Genomic DNA, 9,169 nt, shown 5'->3' on the forward strand with positions numbered 1-9,169 from the left:
CCATCCCCATTTCACAGATGCAGAAACCAAGGCCCAGCAAGGTTACACCCGGGAAGCCGTGGGGCCCAGACTTCAGCCCAGTGAGGCTGACTCTGGGGGCTGAGCCCTTCCCCATGCTGCTGCTGCATGACAGTGACAACAGCAGCCAGCATGTGTGAGCTCCCGTGTGCTGGGCACATGCCTCACCTCGTCACCCCTCTCCTCTACCCTGTGTCATGGCTGCCTTTTGCCCTGTCTTTTCACTTGCATCTTTTTGCCCCAAGAACAGACATGAGGCCAGAGTGGTCAAGGAAGGGGCTCCAGGTCACATGTGGTCAGCATCTGACCCCCAGCGACAGAGGCTTGAGGATCCAGAACCCCCAGATGACTGGGAGGAAAACTGGAGAACAGAAAAAGCATGATGTGCGTCCTTTCACAGGGAGTCTGCATGCAGGACGCTCTCTCAAGGGCAATGATAGACCCGAGACTTGCCACGCTCATGGTGGAAACCCAGGCACCTGGCGGGTGGTAGCTGCCAGCCAGCTAGGACCCTTTTCCTCCTCCCAGAGCTGTTGCGTGTGCCCCTGAGCCGACAGACACACTTGCCCTGCCTGGGGCACGGACAGAGACAGAGGGCCGTGCTGGGTCCCGGGAGCGAGTGATGGGTGCAGCCAGCAGCCAGCCTGCAGGAAAGCATGGGCCTGATTCCCAGCAGTGAGTATAGGCGACAAACGAATGACAGGGACATTGTGGGTATGGCTGGGGGTGAGCAGATGATGGTCAAAAGGAGGAGGCACTTTCATAGCCTCATGCCAATGGCGGGGGCCGGCCGGTGGACGGCTTAGAGTGGCGAATCACGCCAGCACAGCCCACAGATTAATTTCCTCCCACGGCGAGGACAACAGGACAACAGCGGTGGTGTTGGAGGTGGGGAGTGTGGGCGATGTTAATGGGGTGACAGTTTGCAGGGCCATGCCTTGTTCTGATGGGTGCCTTAGGAAGCTGTGGCTTTAATCTGGATGGTGGGCAGGTGGGGGTGAGGGCCTCAAAATAGCCGCTTTTGTCACTGACCCCAGCCGTGACTTGGGCTGCAGCCATCCAAGGGGCAGAGCCTGAGGAGGTGATGGGCTCCGGGCTGGGCAGGTGGAGTTGGAGGGGTCTTTCTTTTTTTTTTTTTTTTGTTTGTTTTTTTTTTTTGAGACAGAGTCTCGCTTTGTTGCCCAGGCTAGAGTGAGTGCCGTGGCGTCAGCCTAGCTCACAGCAACCTCAAACTCCTGGGCTCGAGTGATCCTTCTGCCTCAGCCTCCCGGGTAGCTGGGACTACAGGCATGCGCCACCATGCCCGGCTAATTTTTTATATATATATCAGTTGGCCAATTAATTTCTTTCTATTTATAGTAGAGACGGGGTCTCGCTCTTGCTCAGGCTGGTTTTGAACTCCTGACCTTGAGCAATCCGCCCGCCTCGGCCTCCCAAGAGCTAGGATTACAGGCGTGAGCCACAGCGCCCGGCCTGGAGGGGTCTTTCTAACCTGGATGTGCAGACCTGGGGTTAGAGGAGACGTCAGGGTGCTAGGACAGGGCTGGGAGTCGGCTACTCATAGAGCAGGGAGGTAACTAGAGTTCAAGGGGCTGGAAAACCAGGTCTAAACTAGGTCTCTGCACTTGGCACCCGTTGGCTGGGGGAGCCGAGCAAAGCTGTGACCTTGGAGAGACGTCCTGCTTCCCAGCGCAGCCCCGCCCTGCCCGTCCAGCTGTGTCTCCCTCGCTGGTCCTACCAGATGCCACTTCTCTGAGTTCCTCAAAGGCGCTCTGGGCTTCCTCACGTCCTGGCCTCCTGCTGCCGCCTCCTCCTGGAGCACCCTTTCCTCCGACTGTGACCATGCCCCCCACCCTGTCTGTTGAAACACTGCGTGCACTGGAAAGTCTCACTCCCAGGAGACCTCCCCCCACTGCCCACGTCCCTCAAGGCCACAGCTCCTCTCCCTCCTCTGCCCCAGGAGTGGAGAGAGCATGGAGGTGAAGCCAGGTGGGCGGGGTTTGCACCTGCTCCTTGAGGCAGGGCTGCGTGGCCGGGTCAGGCTCCTCGCTCTCTGAGTTCATCTCCTGTCTATGGGATGGGGGTGGTGACACCCACCAACCCCGGATTGCCTGGCTCTTGGTGAGGCTTTTGGTAAATGCAGGTTTGATTATTTCCCTTAGGACGGCCTTTTATTCATTATTTTTGGCCTGCAAACTCCCTGACGATGGAATGAGCTCCTGAAAGTCGAGACTCATCTTTGTTCCTCTTTCTTCCTCTGTTCAGCAGTTATTGAATGTCTGCCCTGTACAATCACTGGCCACGGGGACAGCACATTCGACCCCACCCTGCCCTGGGAAGCCCAGACGTCTGCTTCCTTCCCCCTGGGACCGATGGACTCTATCTGGGGTCCCATGAGGCCCGGTCCCATCTCAGCGTTGTATCCTAAGAAGCCGTCCAGTGACCGACAATCATTTTAGACGGAATTCCTGTTTTACTTCCATTTCCTGGAAAACTAAAGGGGATACAGTTTGCACCCCCAGCACACTCGCTAAAGGCCCCATTCCTCACCATCGAGCAGCTGCGGAGCCGCTCACACGCCGAAGCTCCCAAGTCCCCCTAGGCAAGTTTGCCGAGCTGTCCTCTGTGTCCTGTGTCCCTCACCTCCTCCCAGCCTGGCTGACTGGCAAGACCAGCTTATTCTTTCTGATCTCTGCTTTTATCCCCCCTCTCCATGGCCCATTTTCCTGGCTTGGCACCACGCGCACGCACACACGCATCAGAAACCATCTCGCGAAGATAATATTCTCGTTTAGAGGGCAGGGGAAGGGGAGAAGCTCCGTGGGGAAAGATAACATTCCCGTGTGCGTGCGGGTAAATGGTTGAGATGCACACGTGGTCATAAATCCATTCCTGCCCCGCAGGTTATCAGTGAGTGCCTGGGAAAGCCCTGCAGCTCTGAGATGCTGCGAGCCCGTGAATTTTAAGATGTCAGACCTCATGGGGATCGGCATGAGCAAAAGGCTATCACTCCTCCACGCTTCCCAGATACTATTAATACCAGCTCCGCAGCCTCTGGCCGCTGGAGAACAGTCCCAGGTGCACCGATGCTGCTTCTTATCAGAGGAGGGATGGGGCGCCCAGCTCGGAGACTCTCGCTCTGGCAGCCCTGCGCCCAGCCCCCTTGGCTCCTGGCACCGTCTGTCTCTGTGTCTCCCCGAGGACCTCTGAGGGCTGCAGCCAGATCCGAGCGGCAGATTCCCCTTTGTGGAGCTGCAGCCAGCGGAGGAGAGGTGCGTGAAGGGATCACGCCCATGCAGCTAATTCATCCCGACTGGGGCAAGTGCCATGCAGGAGGGGCCCTGAGGCTTTGAATGCTGGCGGGGCTACCCCCAGTGAGGGACAGTTAACAGCTCCTCCTGTGGCTCCAGGCTTCACTATCTAAAAGGCCCCTGCAGACTCCCAGCTCGGGCTACGCTGGCTGCCTTTGATCATGGGCCTTGGGCCGGGCGCTTTCTGAGGATGAGCTCCCAGGTCCTCACTGTGACTTGGAGGAAGGTGCTATTATGATCCCATTTTGCAAAAAAGGAAACTGAAGCTCAGGGAAGGGGAGCCCCAGGGTCGCACAGGCAGGAGGCAGTGGGGCAGGACTCGGGTCCCAGATGAGTGAGTGTGGAGCCTCCACGGGGGTGTCCTCGCAGGGGTGGTGAGGGAGGGCTCAGGTCTCTCAGGTGCCAGGCTGGGCGTGTCAATATTTCAGGTCAGCTTACTCCCACTGCAGTCCTAGGAAGGGGTGTTCCTATCCCCATCCCCGGCTGAGAGCAGCGAGGTCACTGGCTGGGGGCACAGAGCCGTGTGCGCATGGGGCAGGGTCCAATTCCCTCGGCTCACTCCACATACAGAAGCCCTTCACTGCAGAGAGTGGGTGTGGTGTCCCTCGGCTCTCTGCCCCGCTCCTTCCTGTGCCCCCGCCCCCAGGCTCCCTGCTCCCTGGGGCTGCTGCCCAGCCCCCTCCTGGGCTGGCTCTGCTTCTAGCACCTGTGGGGTTCTTCCACTGTCACCGTCACTGTCACCATAGTGTCTCTGCCTCATCTGAGGGGTGTCCTGCTGCTGGGCTGGCAGGAGCCGGTGGGGGTGGGGCACACCCCTCCAGGCTTTGACAGGCGCCTATTGGAGACAGCGCACCCGGCTGCAGCGTCCAAACACAGGCTCGTAAGAGCTGGACCTCGGCTACAATGTTGCCCAGAGGCGTGATGCCCTGGCCAGGGGACAGAGGTGGTGGGAGAGAAAGGTCCCTTATTTTCTGTGGGCTGCCTGGGATTGCGTCCAGGTGCGTCCCTGCCTTGCCGTGTGGCTGTGACTCTTGCTGTCGCAATGCTGTGTGAAACACCACCTAAGGTGTGGCAGCTTACAGCAGCGGATGTTCCTGTCCTTGCTCGGGCTGTGGAGTGACCACAGCAGGCCTTGGGCTGAGTTTCCGTTTGCTCCACATGCCTCCCGCCCTCTGTGGGCAGCAGCTCTTGAGGACATGTCCTTCTCATTAAAAATGGCAAAGTGGAAGGGAGTGAGTAGAAACACAGGATGCTTTTTAAGGACTTGGCTCAGAATTGGCAACTGTCATGTCTACTCAGATTCTCGTGGCCAGAACAAGTCATATGGCCAACCTCGACATCAATAGGGCAGAGAAATACACTCTGCCTCCAGGGGGAGGGCGGTGGACATTTGCTGAAAGGAACCAAACTGTTATGGAGACTTTGGGCAAGTCGCTGCCCCTCTCTAGCCCGTCTGTGTGATTTGGGGGCTGGGCATGGCCAAGTGTTTTCCCCATTCCAGGTCTCCGTGACTCCCTGGGATGGTGGAGTTGTATTACATTCCCCAATCCAGGACTGCCCTGTGTCCCAAGGAGTCCTAGAGTCCCACAGCTAGCTAGCCCTGCGGTGGGGAGTTAAGATCCAGGCTCCTGTTCCTCTAAGCTGTTAGGCCCCTCACAAACCTGGCAGCTCACCCCACCTTCCCCCATGCAGTCTCATCCTGAGTCTTTTCTGAACCACTCTACTGTCCTCAGTCCCGTCTGCTCCCCGAAACTCTCCTGTCTATAGCTACTGTTCACTCCTAGAACCGACACCTTAGCTCCAGTGGACTTCATCTTTGGTTGTGACCCTGCCTGCTCCCTACCCTAAGAAAAAATCCCAGTCCCTACCCAAGCCAGATCCCAGGAGCCTGCATCGCAGGCCCCAGCACGAGCTGTCCTCATTTTGGACTCCATAAAAAAGGAAATGAAAACCCAGCCCACCGGGTCTCGCACCTGTAGGGGACTTGCTTCCCTTTCCTCATCAGCCCGGCGAGGCATCTGCATCGTGGACCCCTCATTCCACACGCATGGAAACCTGGGTCCCTGGCAGATGTGCTCCCCTTTGTTTGCTTTAAATTGCTCTTCCCTGGACCTATTTCATCCCAGCCTCCCGCCTCCCGCCCTCCTTGCTGGGCTCCTGGCTGTCCCCCTCTCACTCATCCTTCGTGTTGCTGCAAATTGCTTTCAGTCCCAGCAAAGCAGGTCCTGGCTTTGCATAAAGTCCAGATTCTCGGCCTGGAGGAGCAGCAGGCTTCCCACCTTCCTCCCCTCCCTCCTGACAGGCCCAAGCCTTCATCCTCCCAGCCACAAAGGAAGATGGAATAGCACCTCAAGTGTGGCTGGAAGGTCTCTCCCTGTGGCTGTGAATGCAACTCCCCATGGAGTACAATGAACCAGCCCAGCGGGCCCCTCCCCGCGTGAACCTGGGAAGAAGCCATGTGGTCATCGTGATAATAGCACTGACCATGACTCACAATCATGGGACCTTCCCGGGCTGGCTGCTGAGCTGGCTCCTCAGGCATCGTCCCTAAGTGGACACTGTCACTATTCCCACTGCACAGACGAAGGAAAGCAACTTCACCAAGGTCACGCACCTTGTTAGCTATGGGGCAGGAATGACACTCAGGGCTGTCTGAGTACAGGTGCCTCTAACTACATCGTACCCATGTGTATGGTGCGGAATCAGCACCCCAGGTATTCTCTTGTGCCCTCTCACCCATGAGGACTCCTATATGCACCACAAAACTACTCTCTGCTTCCAGCATCCCCGTGTGCACAGATGAAAAGGCTTCTTGTGCACTGGGATGCCCCTGGGGGTCCCAGTGATGCCGTCCCTGTGAACACAATTGACACAGGTTCCCTGTCTCTGGACCCAGCCTGGCCAGACTGCTGCTGTTGGGCTTAACGATGAACCCACTGTCACATACTCCTATAAACGTCATCCAGGAGTATTGGGCTCCAAAAACCAGGGTTGCCTGGTGAACCTCTAGCTAATGACATGCTCTCCAAGTGCCGCCCCTCTCTGCCATAATGGAGGCCGGAGCCCCGGGGGGTCCACAGGCCCCTGTTCTCTCCTCCTATTAGTCCGGCTTGCGCATTTACAACCCTTCTCATGCTCACTGCCTGGCCAAGGAGGCCAGCCTTCCTCGGTGACAGAAGAAAATAATTAACTGCCATCGTTCTGGCTTAATCAGCTCCAACGTGGGCAAGGTGGTCATGGCGGAAGGAGTTTCAGGGATGAGAATTACCTGCTCCTACCACTCTGTCGCCCTCTGCTACTGTCTCATCTTTATTCGTTCTGGCAAATTAAATTAGCACTGTCTTTCCAATCTTGTTCTCCAGGAGGAATGAAACAACAGCGGCAAAGGGGGAACTGGCCACAATGGGGGCGTTTGACGCATTTTTGAGCACCCTACATCTTAAAGGCCCACTGCCCTGGGAAATACCAGGCAACCAGACCTCCGGGGATGAAGTCCGGGGCATTCAGAGTCAGACATTTGTCTCTTCGTTATCCAAGACCGAGGGGCCACCAATGCCAGCTCTAGTATCACATCCTGTGCCTCAGAGGTCCCGTCAATAAAATGGGCCTATTCCTAGTGTTGGCATGAGAAGTACAGCCTGGGTTCTGGAATTCTGAGTGATGGCTGCCGTGAACCCTGACAGAGGGCTTTGCAGTTCCACCATGGCAGCATGAAGGATGTAGGGAGAAGAGAGCGAGCCAGTTTGAAAATTTGAAGTTTTGTTTTTTAGACTCTAAGCCAGGATGATCTCAAGGCAACTCTTATCCCTGTGATCACAGGACCTCCCATGCCAAGAGTTGCCAAACTTGTTCTGCAGATTTGTCTGTGAGACTTGTCAAAAATACAGATTCCAAGGCTGGGTACAATGGCTCACTCTGGTAATCCTAGCACTCTGGGAGGCCGAAGAGGGAGGGTTGCTTGAAACCAGGAGTTCAAGACCAACCCGAGCAATGTAGTGTGACCCCCATCTCTACAAAAAAATAGAAAAATTAGCTGGATGTGTTGGTGTGTTCCTGTAGTCCCAGCTACTTGGGAGACTGAGGCAGGAAGATCACTTGAGCCCATGAATTCAAGGTTGCCGTGAGCTATTATGATGCCATTGCTGTCTAGCCCAGGTAACAGAATGAACCCCTGTCTGAAAAGAAAAAAAAAAGGCCAGATTCCAGGACCACAGAATATAACTCTCCAAGCAGGTGGCCCGGGGATCCGCATTTCCCCGAAGCGATCAGGGTAGTCCTAATAAAGGCAGTTTATAAACCAGAGTTTGGGACTTGCTACCCTGACCCTAATGGTCCTAATTATTTTTGGCAGGGGGGAGGGGGTGGTGGTGGTGGTGGTGTCCCACTTATAACCAGTGTTCATCAATATCCAGTTCTCTCCTTCCTGGGCATGTGAAATCTACGTTTCCCAGCTTCCCTTCAGTTAGGTGGCAAACGTGATCAGTTCTGGCCAATGGCTGATGAATAGACTTGACGTGTGAAGCTTCTGAGCCGACGCAGTGAAGAGTGCCCGCGAGATCTCCCAGCTTCCTCCGCGTCTGTGTTTAGGATCACGAGGGCAGGGTGTCGAGAAGGTTGAGGCATAAGATCAACCCGCAGGGGACAGCAGCCATGGAGACTCACCTGCCCCACAGTGGGCTTTGGGAGAGAGTTTGTAAGAGATAAAGAGAGATAGACTCCTAGCTGGTGAGATTTGGGGCTGGTACTACAGCATAGCTCTAGCCTGTTCTGACTGATACGCATCCCTTTGAGGATGGGGTGAGAACCAGGGATCTTCTCTCTAGCAAAACGTGCACTCACAGATAAGCATAAAATTTTAGTACCCTCCTGGAGTCCCTTTTTCTCCCTCAGATCTAAGAATCATTGACTCAGGTCACTGCCAAGTTCACACTTTTGTGACAATGGTGGCATTTCCCTCCTGTCACTGCTCTTTGTCCCTGTGCTCCTTCATTGTGGACTTCGGGAGCTGCAGCTCTCTGCTCCTACCTCACTTGTGGGTCCCAACATGTGCAGGTGGCGGCAGAATGAAGGGCCTCCTTTGCCAGTGTCCACCCTCCTTGCAGGTGCCTGGGAATATAACTAGAGTTATAGAATTAGCAATTATATCTGTGTCTGTGTTTGTAATTATGTTTGACTAAATTTCAGGGGTTTTTGTCTCCCTGAATCTTATCCTCTTGGCTGGACGCGGTGGCTCACGCCTCTAATCCTAGCACTCTGGGAGGCTGAGGCGGGAGGATCGCTCCAGGTCAAGAGTTTGAAATCAGCCTGAGCAAGAGCGGGACCCTGTCTCCACTAAAAATAGAAAGAAATTAATTGGCCAACTAAAAATATGTAGAAAAAATTAGCCGGGCATGGTGGCGCATGCCTGTAGTCCCAGCTACTCGGGAGGCTGAGGCAGAAGGATCGCTTGAGCCCAGGAGTTTGAGGTTGCTGTGAGCTAGGCTGACGCCATGGCACTCTAGCCCAGGCAACAGAGTGAGATTCTGTCTCTAAAAAAAAAAAAAAAAAAAAAAAAAATCTTATCCTCTCATTCTTAAACCACAGATTAATAACCCCGGAGGCCAGGGAGCTCGCAGAGGCTCATGGGAAATTCTGCAGGGCCTCACGCAAGCCTCACGCAGGGTTCCCAGTCAGTGGCGGGGCCCCGCCTTTGAACCCGCAGGCACGATGTGGCTCCCTTGCCCTCCCCGAGTGGCATCCACAGCCAGAGCTTGGGCTTGGCAGACATCGACTCCCGCAGGCAGGAGCTGCTACTTACCCTCTTGCCTGAGGTTTGCTCTGGGGACTTCAGCTGTTAGAAA

At 55.5% G+C, this 9,169-nt stretch overlaps 1 long non-coding RNA gene across 1 annotated transcript; it reads left to right on the forward strand.

Moving 5' to 3' along the window:
- Positions 1 to 3,604: 3,604 nt before the first annotated feature.
- LOC142876365 (uncharacterized) lies at positions 3,605 to 6,965 on the forward strand. Its single transcript, XR_012923261.1, has 2 exons — positions 3,605 to 3,663; positions 6,692 to 6,965. It is a non-coding gene; the product is annotated as an uncharacterized LOC142876365 (long non-coding RNA).
- The last annotated feature ends 2,204 nt before the right edge of the window (positions 6,966 to 9,169 follow it).

Source organism: Microcebus murinus, chromosome 2 (assembly GCF_040939455.1).
Source record: "Microcebus murinus isolate Inina chromosome 2, M.murinus_Inina_mat1.0, whole genome shotgun sequence".
In the NCBI taxonomy this organism is placed as follows: Eukaryota; Metazoa; Chordata; class Mammalia; order Primates; family Cheirogaleidae; genus Microcebus; species Microcebus murinus.